Below are 14,803 nucleotides of genomic sequence, written 5' to 3'. Positions count from 1 at the left end.
TCGCCCATGCCCGGGTAGCCTCAGCAAGTGCTCCCGCTGAGGTCAACTTGGAGGTTGGAGCTCCGACTTCCATGGGCACTATTCCTCCCCGGGACCTGCCGCCAAGTCTGGCCGGGGGACAGTGACACATTCCCGGGTAGCCTGAGCGGCTTCTCCCGCTGAACTCTTACTTCCATGGGCATGTTCCTCATCAGGAACCAACGACCAAGTGTGGCCCAGGGACAGTGACACATTCCCGTGTATCTTCAGCAGCTGCTCCCGCTGAGCTACTTCCATGAGCACTATTCCTCCCCGGGACCTGCCGCCAAGTCTGGCCGGGGGACAGTGACACATTCCCGGGTAGCCTGAGCGGCTGCTCCCGCTGAGCTACTTCCATGGGCACTATTCCTCCCCGGGACTTGCCGCCAAGTCTTGGCCGGGGGACAGTGACACATTGCCGGGTAGCCTGAGTGGCTGCTCCCGCTGAGCTCTTACTTCCATGGGCATGTTCCTCACCGGGACATACTACCAAGTGTGGCCGGGTTTCGAGCTCCAAACTCGGCTTGCACTTGGTCGCTTGGGGGTCCCCTCCGCTCCGGGAAGGGCGCCCTCCAGCGGGCAGACGAGGGTACTTCTAGTCTGCCCGAGCTCCATGGGGCCCCTCTCGCCCCTAGGCTCCCCGCCCAGGGTTCCAGGGTCCCGGATACAGCCACCCTGCCGAGTTCGGTATAGGGTACCGGGCCTGGCTGGAATCACGCCGGGATCGGTGAGACCTCCTCGGCCGCGGCTCAGCCTCCAAACTCCCTTTCGCGGTTCTCTTCCCTTCAACTTCCATGGGCATGTTCCACACCGGGACCTCCGACCAAGTGTGGCCGGGGAACAGTCGCCCATGCCCGGGTAGCCTCAGCAAGTGCTCCCGCTGAGGTCAACTTGGAGGTTGGAGCTCCGACTTCCATGGGCACTATTCCTCCCCGGGACCTGCCGCCAAGTCTGGCCGGGGGACAGTGACACATTCCCGGGTAGCCTGAGCGGCTTCTCCCGCTGAACTCTTACTTCCATGGGCATGTTCCTCATCAGGAACCAACGACCAAGTGTGGCCCAGGGACAGTGACACATTCCCGGGTATCTTCAGCAGCTGCTCCCGCTGAGCTACTTCCATGAGCACTATTCCTCCCCGGGACCTGCCGCCAAGTCTGGCCGGGGGACAGTGACACATTCCCGGGTAGCCTCAGCAGCTGCTCCCGCTGAGCTACTTCCATGGGCACTATTCCTCCCCGGGACTTGCCGCCAAGTCTTGGCCGGGGGACAGTGACACATTGCCGGGTAGCCTGAGTGGCTGCTCCCGCTGAGCTCTTACTTCCATGGGCATGTTCCTCACCGGGACCAACTACCAAGTGTGGCCGGGTTTCGAGCTCCAAACTCGGCTTGCACTTGGTCGCTTGGGGGGTCCCCTCCGCTCCGGGAAGGGCGCCCTCCAGCGGGCAGACGAGGGTACTTCTAGTCTGCCCGAGCTCCATGGGGCCCCTCTCGCCCCTAGGCTCCCCGCCCAGGGTTCCAGGGTCCCGGATACAGCCACCCTGTCGAGTTCGGTATAGGGTACCGGGCCTGGCTGGAATCACGCCGGGATCGGTGAGACCTCCTCGGCCGCGGCTCAGCCTCCAAACTCCCTTTCGCGGTTCTCTTCCCTTCAACTTCCATGGGCATGTTCCACACCGGGACCTCCGACCAAGTGTGGCCGGGGAACAGTCGCCCATGCCCGGGTAGCCTCAGCAAGTGCTCCCGCTGAGGTCAACTTGGAGGTTGGAGCTCCGACTTCCATGGGCACTGTTCCTCCCCGGGACCTGCCGCCAAGTCTGGCCGGGGGACAGTGACACATTCCCGGGTAGCTTGAGCGGCTTCTCCCGCTGAACTCTTACTTCCATGGGCATGTTCCTCATCAGGAACCAACGACCAAGTGTGGCCCAGGGACAGTGACACATTCCCGGGTAGCCTCAGCAGCTGCTCCCGCTGAGCTACTTCCATGAGCACTATTCCTCCCCGGGACCTGCCGCCAAGTCTGGCCGGGGGACAGTGACACATTCCCGGGTAGCCTCAGCAGCTGCTCCCGCTGAGCTACTTCCATGGGCACTATTCCTCCCCGGGACTTGCCGCCAAGTCTTGGCCGGGGGACAGTGACACATTCCCGGGTAGCCTGAGTGGCTGCTCCCGCTGAGCTCTTACTTCCATGGGCATGTTCCTCACCGGGACATACTACCAAGTGTGGCCGGGTTTCGAGCTCCAAACTCGGCTTGCACTTGGTCGCTTGGGGGGTCCCCTCCGCTCCGGGAAGGGCGCCCTCCAGCGGGCAGACGAGGGTACTTCTAGTCTGCCCGAGCTCCATGGGGCCCCTCTCGCCCCTAGGCTCCCCGCCCAGGGTTCCAGGGTCCCGGATACAGCCACCCTGTCGAGTTCGGTATAGGGTACCGGGCCTGGCTGGAATCACGCCGGGATCGGTGAGACCTCCTCGGCCGCGGCTCAGCCTCCAAACTCCCTTTCGCGGTTCTCTTCCCTTCAACTTCCATGGGCATGTTCCACACCGGGACCTCCGACCAAGTGTGGCCGGGGAACAGTCACCCATGCCCGGGTAGCCTCAGCGGCTGCTCCCGCTGAGGTCAACTTGGAGGTTGGAGCTCCGACTTCCATGGGCACTATTCCTCCCCGGGACCTGCCGCCAAGTCTGGCCGGGGGACAGTGACACATTCCCGGGTAGCCTGAGCGGCTTCTCCCGCTGAACTCTTACTTCCATGGGCATGTTCCTCATCAGGAACCAACGACCAAGTGTGGCCCAGGGACAGTGACACATTCCCGGGTAGCCTCAGCAGCTGCTCCCGCTGAGCTACTTCCATGAGCACTATTCCTCCCCGGGACCTGCCGCCAAGTCTGGCCGGGGGACAGTGACACATTCCCGGGTAGCCTGAGCGGCTGCTCCCGCTGAGCTACTTCCATGGGCACTATTCCTCCCCGGGACTTGCCGCCAAGTCTTGGCCGGGGGACAGTGACACATTCCCGGGTAGCCTGAGTGGCTGCTCCCGCTGAGCTCTTACTTCCATGGGCATGTTCCTCACCGGGACATACTACCAAGTGTGGCCGGGTTTCGAGCTCCAAACTCGGCTTGCACTTGGTCGCTTGGGGGGTCCCCTCCGCTCCGGGAAGGGCGCCCTCCAGCGGGCAGACGAGGGTACTTCTAGTCTGCCCGAGCTCCATGGGGCCCCTCTCGCCCCTAGGCTCCCGGCCCAGGGTTCCAGGGTCGCGGATCCAGCCACCATGCGGAGTTCGGTTTGGGTACCGGGCCTGGCAGAAATCACGCCGGGATCGGTGAGCCCTCCTCGGCCGCGGCTTCGCGCAAAAACTCCCTTTCGCGGTTCTCTTCACTTCAACTTCCATGGACACGTTCCACACTTGGACCTACGACCAAGTGTGCCCGGGGAACAGTAACCCATGCCCGGGCAGCCTCAGCAAGTGCTCCCGCTGAGGTCAATTTGGAGGTTTGAGCTCCGACTTCCATGGCCATGTTCCTCACCGGGACCTACGACCAAGCGTGGCCGGGTTTCGAGCTCCAAACTCGGCTTGCACTTTGTGGCCAAGGGGGTCCCCTCCGCTCCGGGAAGGGCGCCCTCCAGCTGGCAGACGAGGTTACTTCTAGTCTGCCCGAGCTCCATGGGGCATTATTCCTCCCCGGGACTTGCCGCCAAGTCTGGCCGGGGGACAGTGACACTTGGCCGGGTAGGCGAAGTGGCTTCTCCCGCTGACTTGCCCCTTTGGAAGTAGGAGCTCTTACTTCCATGGGCATTATACCTCTCGAAGACTTAGAGCCAAGTGAGCTCCTACTTCCATGGGCATTATTCCTCCCCGGGACTTGCCGCCAAGTCTGGCCGGGGGACAGTGACACTTGGCCGGGTAGGCGAAGTGGCTTCTCCCGCTGACTTGCCCCTTTGGAAGTAGGAGCTCCTACTTCCATGGGCATTATTCCTCCCCGGGACTTGCCGCCAAGTCTGGCCGGGGGACAGTGACACTTGGCCGGGTAGGCGAAGTGGCTTCTCCCGCTGACTTGCCCCTTTGGAAGTAGGAGCTCCTACTTCCATGGGCATTATTCCTCCCCGGGACTTGCCGCCAAGTCTGGCCGGGGGACAGTGACACTTGGCCGGGTAGGCGAAGTGGCTTCTCCCGCTGACTTGCCCCTTTGGAAGTAGGAGCTCTTACTTCCATGGGCATTATACCTCTCGAAGACTTAGAGCCAAGTGAGCTCCTACTTCCATGGGCATTATTCCTCCCCGGGACTTGCCGCCAAGTCTGGCCGGGGGACAGTGACACTTGGCCGGGTAAGCGAAGTGGCTTCTCCCGCTGACTTGCCCCTTTGGAAGTAGGAGCTCCTACTTCCATGGGCATTATTCCTCCCCGGGACTTGCCGCCAAGTCTGGCCGGGGGACAGTGACACTTGGCCGGGTAGGCGAAGTGGCTTCTCCCGCTGACTTGCCCCTTTGGAAGTAGGAGCTCCTACTTCCATGGGCATTATTCCTCCCCGGGACCTACTGCCAAGTGTGGCCGGGGGACAGTGACTCTTGGCCGGATAGGCCAAGTGGCTTCTCCCGCTGACTTGCCCCTTTGGAAGTAGGAGCTCCTACTTCCATGGGCATTATTCCTCCCCGGGACCTACTGCCAAGTGTGGCCGGGGAACAGTGACTCTTGGCCGGATAGGCCAAGTGGCTTCTCCCGCTGACTTGCCCCTTTGGAAGTAGGAGCTCTTACTTCCATGGGCATTATTCCTCCCCGGGACCTACTGCCAAGTGTGGCCGGGGAACAGTGACTCTTGGCCGGATAGGCCAAGTGGCTTCTCCCGCTGACTTGCCCCTTTGGAAGTAGGAGCTCTTACTTCCATGGTCATTATTCCTCCCCGGGACCTACTGCCAAGTGTAGCCGGGGAACAGTGACTCTTTGCCGGATAGGCCAAGTGGCTTCTCCCGCTGACTTGCCCCTTTGGAAGTAGGAGCTCCTACTTCCATGGGCATTATTCCTCCCCGGGACCTACTGCCAAGTGTGGCCGGGGAACAGTGACTCTTGGCCGGATAGGCCAAGTGGCTTCTCCCGCTGACTTGCCCCTTTGGAAGTAGGAGCTCTTACTTCCATGGGCATTATTCCTCCCCGGGACCTACTGCCAAGTGTGGCCGGGGAACAGTGACTCTTGGCCGGATAGGCCAAGTGGCTTCTCCCGCTGACTTGCCCCTTTGGAAGTAGGAGCTCTTACTTCCATGGTCATTATTCCTCCCCGGGACCTACTGCCAAGTGTAGCCGGGGAACAGTGACTCTTGGCCGGATAGGCCAAGTGGCTTCTCCCGCTGACTTGCCCCTTTGGAAGTAGGAGCTCCTACTTCCATGGGCATTATTCCTCCCCGGGACCTACTGCCAAGTGTGGCCGGGGAACAGTGACTCTTGGCCGGATAGGCCAAGTGGCTTCTCCCGCTTACTTTCCCCTTTGGAAGTAGGAGCTCCTACTTCCATGGGCATTATTCCTCCCCGGGACCTACTGCCAAGTGTGGCCGGGGAACAGTGACTCTTGGCCGGATAGGCCAAGTGGCTTCTCCCGCTGACTTGACCCTTTGGAAGTAGGAGCTCCTACTTCCATGGGCATTATTCCTCCCCGGGACCTCCTGCCAAGTGTGGCCGGGGAACAGTGACTCTTGGCCGGATAGGCCAAGTTGCTTCTCCCGCTGACTTGCCCCTTTGGAAGTAGGAGCTCCTACTTCCATGGGCACTATACCTCTCGGGGACTTAGAGCCAAGTGTCTTCACCCTTTGGAGGTAGTAGCTCCTACTTCCATGGGCATTATTCCTCCCCGGGACCTCCTGCCAAGTGTGGCCGGGGAACAGTGACTCTTGTTCGGATAGGCCAAGTGGCTTCTCCCGCTGACTTGCCCCTTTGGAAGTAGGAGCTCCTACTTCCATGGGCATTATTCCTCCCCGGGACCTACTGCCAAGTGTAGCCGGGGAACAGTGACTCTTTGCCGGATAGGCCAAGTGGCTTCTCCCGCTGACTTGCCCCTTTGGAAGTAGGAGCTCCTACTTCCATGGGCATTATTCCTCCCCGGGACCTACTGCCAAGTGTGGCCGGGGAACAGTGACTCTTGGCCGGATAGGCCAAGTGGCTTCTCCCGCTGACTTGCCCCTTTGGAAGTAGGAGCTCTTACTTCCATGGGCATTATTCCTCCCCGGGACCTACTGCCAAGTGTGGCCGGGGAACAGTGACTCTTGGCCGGATAGGCCAAGTGGCTTCTCCCGCTGACTTGCCCCTTTGGAAGTAGGAGCTCTTACTTCCATGGTCATTATTCCTCCCCGGGACCTACTGCCAAGTGTAGCCGGGGAACAGTGACTCTTGGCCGGATAGGCCAAGTGGCTTCTCCCGCTGACTTGCCCCTATGGAAGTAGGAGCTCTTACTTCCATGGGCATTATTCCTCCCCGGGACCTACTGCCAAGTGTGGCCGGGGAACAGTGACTCTTGGCCGGATAGGCCAAGTGGCTTCTCCCGCTGACTTGCCCCTTTGGAAGTAGGAGCTCTTACTTCCATGGTCATTATTCCTCCCCGGGACCTACTGCCAAGTGTGGCCGGGGAACAGTGACATGTGGCCGGATAGGCCAAGTGGCTTCTCCCGCTGACTTGCCCCTTTGGAAGTAGGAGCTCTTACTTCCATGGGCATTATTCCTCCCCGGGACCTACTGCCAAGTGTTGCCGGGGGACAGTGACATGTGGCCGGATAGCCCAAGTGGCTTCTCCCGCTGACTTGCCCCTTTGGAAGTAGGAGCTCCTACTTCCATGGGCATTATTCCTCCCCGGGACCTCCTGCCAAGTGTGGCCGGGGAACAGTGACTCTTGGCCGGATAGGCCAAGTGGCTTCTCCCGCTGACTTGCCCCTTTGGAAGTAGGAGCTCCTACTTCCATGGGCATTATTCCTCCCCGGGACCTACTGCCAAGTGTGGCCGGGGAACAGTGACTCTTGGCCGGATAGGCCAAGTGGCTTCTCCCGCTTACTTTCCCCTTTGGAAGTAGGAGCTCCTACTTCCATGGGCATTATTCCTCCCCGGGACCTACTGCCAAGTGTGGCCGGGGAACAGTGACTCTTGGCCGGATAGGCCAAGTGGCTTCTCCCGCTGACTTGACCCTTTGGAAGTAGGAGCTCCTACTTCCATGGGCATTATTCCTCCCCGGGACCTCCTGCCAAGTGTGGCCGGGGAACAGTGACTCTTGGCCGGATAGGCCAAGTTGCTTCTCCCGCTGACTTGCCCCTTTGGAAGTAGGAGCTCCTACTTCCATGGGCACTATACCTCTCGGGGACTTAGAGCCAAGTGTCTTCACCCTTTGGAGGTAGTAGCTCCTACTTCCATGGGCATTATTCCTCCCCGGGACCTCCTGCCAAGTGTGGCCGGGGAACAGTGACTCTTGTTCGGATAGGCCAAGTGGCTTCTCCCGCTGACTTGCCCCTTTGGAAGTAGGAGCTCCTACTTCCATGGGCATTATTCCTCCCCGGGACCTACTGCCAAGTGTGGCCGGGGAACAGTGACTCTTGGCCGGATAGGCCAAGTGGCTTCTCCCGCTGACTTGACCCTTTGGAAGTAGGAGCTCCTACTTCCATGGGCATTATTCCTCCCCGGGACCTACTGCCAAGTGTGGCCGGGGAACAGTGACTCTTGCCTGGGTAGGCCAAGTGGCTTCTCCCGCTGACTTGCCCCTTTGGAAGTAGGAGCTCCTACTTCCATGGGCATTATTCCTCCCCGGGACCTACTGCCAAGAGTGGCCGGGGGACAGTGACATGTGGCCGGATAGGCCAAGTGGCTTCTCCCGCTGACTTGCCCCTTTGGAAGTAGGAGCTCCTACTTCCATGGGCATTATTCCTCCCCGGGACCTACTGCCAAGTGTGGCCGGGGAACAGTGACTCTTGGCCGGATATGCCAAGTGGCTTCTCCCGCTGACTTGCCCCTTTGGAAGTAGGAGCTCCTACTTCCATGGGCATTATTCCTCCCCGGGACCTACTGCCAAGTGTGGCCGGGGAACAGTGACTCTTGGCCGGATAGGCCAAGTGGCTTCTCCCGCTGACTTGACCCTTTGGAAGTAGGAGCTCCTACTTCCATGGGCATTATTCCTCCCCGGGACCTACTGCCAAGTGTGGCCGGGGAACAGTGACTCTTGCCTGGGTAGGCCAAGTGGCTTCTCCCGCTGATTAGCCCCTTTGGAAGTAGGAGCTCCTACTTCCATGGGCATTATTCCTCCCCGGGACCTACTGCCAAGAGTGGCCGGGGGACAGTGACATGTGGCCGGATAGGCCAAGTGGCTTCTCCCGCTGACTTGCCCCTTTGGAAGTAGGAGCTCCTACTTCCATGGGCATTATTCCTCCCCGGGACCTACTGCCAAGTGTGGCCGGGGAACAGTGACTCTTGGCCGGATATGCCAAGTGGCTTCTCCCGCTGACTTGCCCCTTTGGAAGTAGGAGCTCCTACTTCCATGGGCATTATTCCTCTCCGGGACCTACTGCCAAGTGTGGCCGGGGAACAGTGACTCTTGGCCGGATAGGCCAAGTGGCTTCTCCCGCTGACTTGCCCCTTTGGAAGTAGGAGCTCTTACTTCCATGGGCACTATACCTCTCGGGGACTTAGAGCCAAGTGTCTTCACTCTTTGGAGGTAGTAGCTCCTACTTCCATGGGCATTATTCCTCCCCGGGACCTACTGCCAAGTGTGGCCGGGGGACAGTGACATGTGGCCGGATAGGCCAAGTGGCTTCTCCCGCTGACTTGCCCCTTTGGAAGTAGGAGCTCTTACTTCCATGGGCATTATTCCTCCCCGGGACCTACAGCCAAGTGTGGCCGGGGAACAGTGACTCTTGGACGGATAGGCCAAGTGGCTGCTCCCGCTGACTTGCCCCTTTGGAAGTAGGAGCTCCTACTTCCATGGGCATTATTCCTCCCCGGGACCTACTGCCAAGTGTGGCCGGGGAACAGTGACTCTTGGCCGGATAGGCCAAGTGGCTGCTCCCGCTGACTTGCCCCTTTGGAAGTAGGAGCTCTTACTTCCATGGGCATTATTCCTCCCCGGGACCTACTGCCAAGTGTGGCCGGGGGACAGTGACATGTGGCCGGTTAGGCCAAGTGGCTTCTCCCGCTGACTTGCCCCTTTGGAAGTAGGAGCTCTTACTTCCATGGGCATTATTCCTCCCCGGGACCTACTGCCAAGTGTGGCCGGGGGACAGTGACATGTGGCCGGATAGCCCAAGTGGCTTCTCCCGCTGACTTGCCCCTTTGGAAGTAGGAGCTCCTACTTCCATGGGCATTATTCCTCCCCGGGACCTACTGCCAAGTGTGGCCGGGGAACAGTGACTCTTGGCCGGATAGGCCAAGTGGCTTCTCCCGCTGACTTGCCCCTTTGGAAGTAGGAGCTCTTACTCCCATGGGCAGTATACCTCTCGGGGACTTAGAGCCAAGTGTCTTCACCCTTTGGAGGTGGTAGCTCCTACTTCCATGGGCATTATTCCTCCCCGGGACCTACTGCCAAGTGTGGCCGGGGGACAGTGACTCTTGGCCGGATAGAACTAGTGGCTTCTCCCGCTGACTTGCCCCTTTGGAAGTAGGAGCTCCTACTTCCATGGGCATTATTCCTCCCCGGGACCTACAGCCAAGTGTGGCCGGGGAACAGTGACTCTTGGACGGATAGGCCAAGTGGCTGCTCCCGCTGACTTGCCCCTTTGGAAGTAGGAGCTCCTACTTCCATGGGCATTATTCCTCCCCGGGACCTACTGCCAAGTGTGGCCGGGGAACAGTGACTCTTGGCCGGATAGGCCAAGTGGCTGCTCCCGCTGACTTGCCCCTTTGGAAGTAGGAGCTCTTACTTCCATGGGCATTATTCCTCCCCGGGACCTACTGCCAAGTGTGGCCGGGGGACAGTGACATGTGGCCGGTTAGGCCAAGTGGCTTCTCCCGCTGACTTGCCCCTTTGGAAGTAGGAGCTCTTACTTCCATGGGCATTATTCCTCCCCGGGACCTACTGCCAAGTGTGGCCGGGGGACAGTGACATGTGGCCGGATAGCCCAAGTGGCTTCTCCCGCTGACTTGCCCCTTTGGAAGTAGGAGCTCCTACTTCCATGGGCATTATTCCTCCCCGGGACCTACTGCCAAGTGTGGCCGGGGAACAGTGACTCTTGGCCGGATAGGCCAAGTGGCTTCTCCCGCTGACTTGCCCCTTTGGAAGTAGGAGCTCTTACTCCCATGGGCAGTATACCTCTCGGGGACTTAGAGCCAAGTGTCTTCACCCTTTGGAGGTGGTAGCTCCTACTTCCATGGGCATTATTCCTCCCCGGGACCTACTGCCAAGTGTTGCCGGGGAACAGTGACTCTTGGCCGGATAGAACTAGTGGCTTCTCCCGCTGACTTGCCCCTTTGGAAGTAGGAGCTCCTACTTCCATGGGCATTATTCCTCCCCGGGACCTACAGCCAAGCTTGGCCGGGGGACAGTGACATGTGGCCGGATAGGCCAAGTGGCTTCTCCCGCTGACTTGCCCCTTTGGAAGTAGGAGCTCTTACTTCCATGGGCATTATTCCTCCCCGGGACCTACTGCCAAGTGTGGCCGGGGAACAGTGACTCTTGGCCGGATAGGCCAAGTGGCTTCTCCCGCTGACTTGCCCCTTTGGAGGTAGGAGCTCCTACTTCCATGGGCATTATTCCTCCCCGGGACCTACTGCCAAGTGTGGCCGGGGAACAGTGACTCTTGGCCGGGTAGGCCAAGTGGCTTCTCCCGCTGACTTGCCCCTTTGGAAGTAGGAGCTCCTAATTCCATGGGCATTATTCCTCCCCGGGACCTACTGCCAAGTGTGGCCGGGGAACAGTGACTCTTGGCCGGATAGGCCAAGTGGCTTCTCCCGCTGACTTGCCCCTTTGGAAGTAGGAGCTCCTACTTCCATGGGCATTATTCCTCCCCGGGACCTACTGCCAAGTGTAGCCGGGGAACAGTGACTCTTGGCCGGATAGAACTAGTGGCTTCTCCCGCTGACTTGCCCCTTTGGAAGTAGGAGCTCCTACTTCCATGGGCATTATTCCTCCCCGGGACCTACTGCCAAGAGTGGCCGGGGAACAGTGACTCTTGGCCGGATAGGCCAAGTGGCTTCTCCCGCTGACTTGCCCCTTTGGAAGTAGGAGCTCCTACTTCCATGGGCATTATTCCTCCCCGGGACCTACTGCCAAGTGTGGCCGGGGAACAGTGACTCTTGGCCGGATAGGCCAAGTGGCTTCTCCCGCCGACTTGCCCCTTTGGAAGTAGGAGCTCCCACTTCCATGGGCATTATTCCTCCCCGGGACATACTGCCAAGTGTGGCCGGGGAACAGTGACTCTTGGCCGGATAGTCCAAGTGGCTTCTCCCGCTGACTTGCCCCTTTGGAAGTAGGAGCTCCTACTTCCATGGGCATTATTCCTCCCCGGGACCTACAGCCAAGAGTGGCCGGGGGACAGTGACATGTGGCCGGATAGGCCAAGTGGCTTCTCCCGCTGACTTGCCCCTTTGGAAGTTGGAGCTCCTACTTCCATGGGCATTATTCCTCCCCGGGACCTACTGCCAAGTGTGGCCGGGGAACAGTGACTCTTGGCCGGATAGGCCAAGTGGCTTCTCCCGCTGACTTGCCCCTATGGAAGTAGGAGCTCTTACTTCCATGGGCATTATTCCTCCCCGGGACCTACTGCCAAGTGTGGCCGGGGAACAGTGACTCTTGGCCGGATAGGCCAAGTGGCTTCTCCCGCTGACTTGCCCCTTTGGAAGTAGGAGCTCTCACTTCCATGGGCAGTATACCTCTCGGGGACTTAGAGCCAAGTGTCTTCACCCTTTGGAGGTAGGAGCTCTTACTTCCATGGGCATTATTCCTCTCCGGGACCTACAGCCAAGTGTGGCCGGGGAACAGTGACACTTGGCCGGATAGGCCAAGTGGCTGCTCCCGCTGACTTGCCCCTATGGAAGTAGGAGCTCTTACTTCCATGGGCATTATTCCTCCCCGGGACCTACTGCCAAGTGTGGCCGGGGAACAGTGACTCTTGGCCGGGTAGGCCAAGTGGCTTCTCCCGCTGACTTGCCCCTTTGGAAGTAGGAGCTCTTACTCCCATGGGCAGTATACCTCTCGGGGACTTAGAGCCAAGTGTCTTCACCCTTTGGAGGTAGTAGCTCCTACTTCCATGGGCATTATTCCTCCCCGGGACCTACTGCCAAGTGTAGCCGGGGAACAGTGACTCTTGGCCGGATAGAACTAGTGGCTTCTCCCGCTGACTTGCCCCTTTGGAAGTAGGAGCTCCTACTTCCATGGGCATTATTCCTCCCCGGGACCTACTGCCAAGAGTGGCCGGGGAACAGTGACTCTTGGCCGGGTAGGCCAAGTGGCTTCTCCCGCTGACTTGCCCCTTTGGAAGTAGGAGCTCCTACTTCCATGGGCATTATTCCTCCCCGGGACCTACTGCCAAGTAAGGCCGGGGAACAGTGACTCTTGGCCGGATAGAACTAGTGGCTTCTTCCGCTGACTTGCCCCTTTGGAAGTAGGAGCTCCTACTTCCATGGGCATTATTCCTCCCCGGGACCTACAGCCAAGCTTGGCCGGGGGACAGTGACATGTGGCCGGATAGGCCAAGTGGCTTCTCCCGCTGACTTGCCCCTTTGGAGGTAGGAGCTCTTACTTCCATGGGCATTATTCCTCTCCGGGACCTACAGCCAAGTGTGGCCGGGGAACAGTGAAACTTGGCCGGATAGGCCAAGTGGCTGCTCCCGCTGACTTGCCCCTTAGGAAGTAGGAGCTCCTACTTCCATGGGCATTATTCCTCCCCGGGACCTATAGCCAAGTGTGGACGGGGGACAGTGACATGTGGCCGGATAGGCCGAGCGGCTTCTCCCGCTGACGTCATCGCTTTGGAAGTAGGAGCTCCTACTTCCATGGGCTTGTTCCTCCCCGGGACTTGCCGCCAAGTCTGGCCGGGGGACAGTGACATGTGGCCGGATAGGCCAACTGGCTGCTCCCGCTGAGCCCCTACTTCCATGGGCTTGTTCGTCCCCCGGGACTTGCCGCCAAGTCTGGCCGGGGAACAGTGACATGCCGCCGGATACGGCCGAGCGGCTGCTCCCGCTGACGTCATCGCTTTGGAAGTAGGAGCTCCTACTTCCATGGGCTTGTTCCTCCCCGGGACCTGCCGCCAAGTCTGGCCGGGGGACAGTGACATGTGGCCGGATAGGCCAACTGGCTGCTCCCGCTGAGCCCCTACTTCCATGGGCTTGTTCGTCCCCCGGGACTTGCCGCCAAGTCTGGCCGGGGAACAGTGACATGCCGCCGGATACGGCCGAGCGGCTGCTCCCGCTGACGTCATCGCTTTGGAAGTAGGAGCTCCTACTTCCATGGGCTTGTTCCTCCCCGGGACCTGCCGCCAAGTCTGGCCGGGGGACAGTGACATGTGGCCGGATAGGCCAACTGGCTGCTCCCGCTGAGCCCCTACTTCCATGGGCTTGTTCGTCCCCCGGGACTTGCCGCCAAGTCTGGCCGGGGAACAGTGACATGCCGCCGGATACGGCCGAGCGGCTGCTCCCGCTGACGTCATCGCTTTGGAAGTAGGAGCTCCTACTTCCATGGGCTTGTTCCTCCCCGGGACTTGCCGCCAAGTCTGGCCGGGGGACAGTGACATGTGGCCGGATAGGCCAACTGGCTGCTCCCGCTGAGCCCCTACTTCCATGGGCTTGTTCGTCCCCGGGACTTGCCGCCAAGTCTGGCCGGGGAACAGTGACATGCCGCCGGATACGGCCGAGCGGCTGCTCCCGCTGACGTCATCACTTTGGAAGTCGGAGCTCCTACTTCCATGGGCTTGTTCCTCCCCGGGACTTGCCGCCAAGTCTGGCCGGGGGACAGTGACATGTGGCCGGATAGGCCAACTGGCTGCTCCCGCTGAGCCCCTACTTCCATGGGCTTGTTCGTCCCCGGGACTTGCCGCCAAGTCTGGCCGGGGAACAGTGACATGCCGCCGGATACGGCCGAGCGGCTGCTCCCGCTGACGTCATCACTTTGGAAGTCGGAGCTCCTACTTCCATGGGCTCGTTCCTCCCCGGGACCTGCCGCCAAGTCCTACCGGGGGACAGTGACATGTGGCCGCATAGGCCAAGTGGCTGCTCCCGCTGAGCTCCTACTTCCATGGGCTTGTTCGTCCCCGGGACTTGCCGCCAAGTCTGGCCGGGGAACAGTGACAGGCGGCCGGATACGGCCGAGCGGCTGCTCCCGCTGACGTCATCACTTCGGAAGTCCATGCACGGGGCAAGGCTCGCACTCCAGGCGAGAACCAGCTCTGCGGGGCCGGCGGCGCGTGCTTGGCTGAACCCCCGTGACCAACGGGGGCTAGACGTCGGAGGCATGCCCGCAGAGGTGCACCCCTCGCCGGCCACACTCTCTGACATCCTCCGGCCACTTCTGCTCCGCGCCTACGTTCTACGCGGCTTATGTCTGCCACTGCACGGCACTCTATGTATGCTCTGCATCACTCGCCGCCCTTGCCCAATGATCCATGACTTTATGCTTTGTCCGCTGCCCGCGGGCCTGCTGGCTCTCGCCAATGACGGAGGCACACTGCTCTCTCCGGCTCTCGCTCTCGGGGCATGCCGGCACACGCGCGCCCCCTTCTACTGCGCTCGCTACACGGCTACACGCAGCGAAGCCCCCTGCTCCTCCATCAGGCAGCTCCACTGCCGTCTGGGCACCTTCCGACAACCCACCAGACTTAAGCCCGCCCCCCGAGCATTAAGCCCG

Source organism: Engystomops pustulosus, unplaced genomic scaffold (assembly GCF_040894005.1).
Source record: "Engystomops pustulosus unplaced genomic scaffold, aEngPut4.maternal MAT_SCAFFOLD_604, whole genome shotgun sequence".
NCBI lineage: Eukaryota > Metazoa > Chordata > Amphibia > Anura > Leptodactylidae > Engystomops > Engystomops pustulosus.
Note: the sequence above shows the minus strand (reverse complement) of the source record.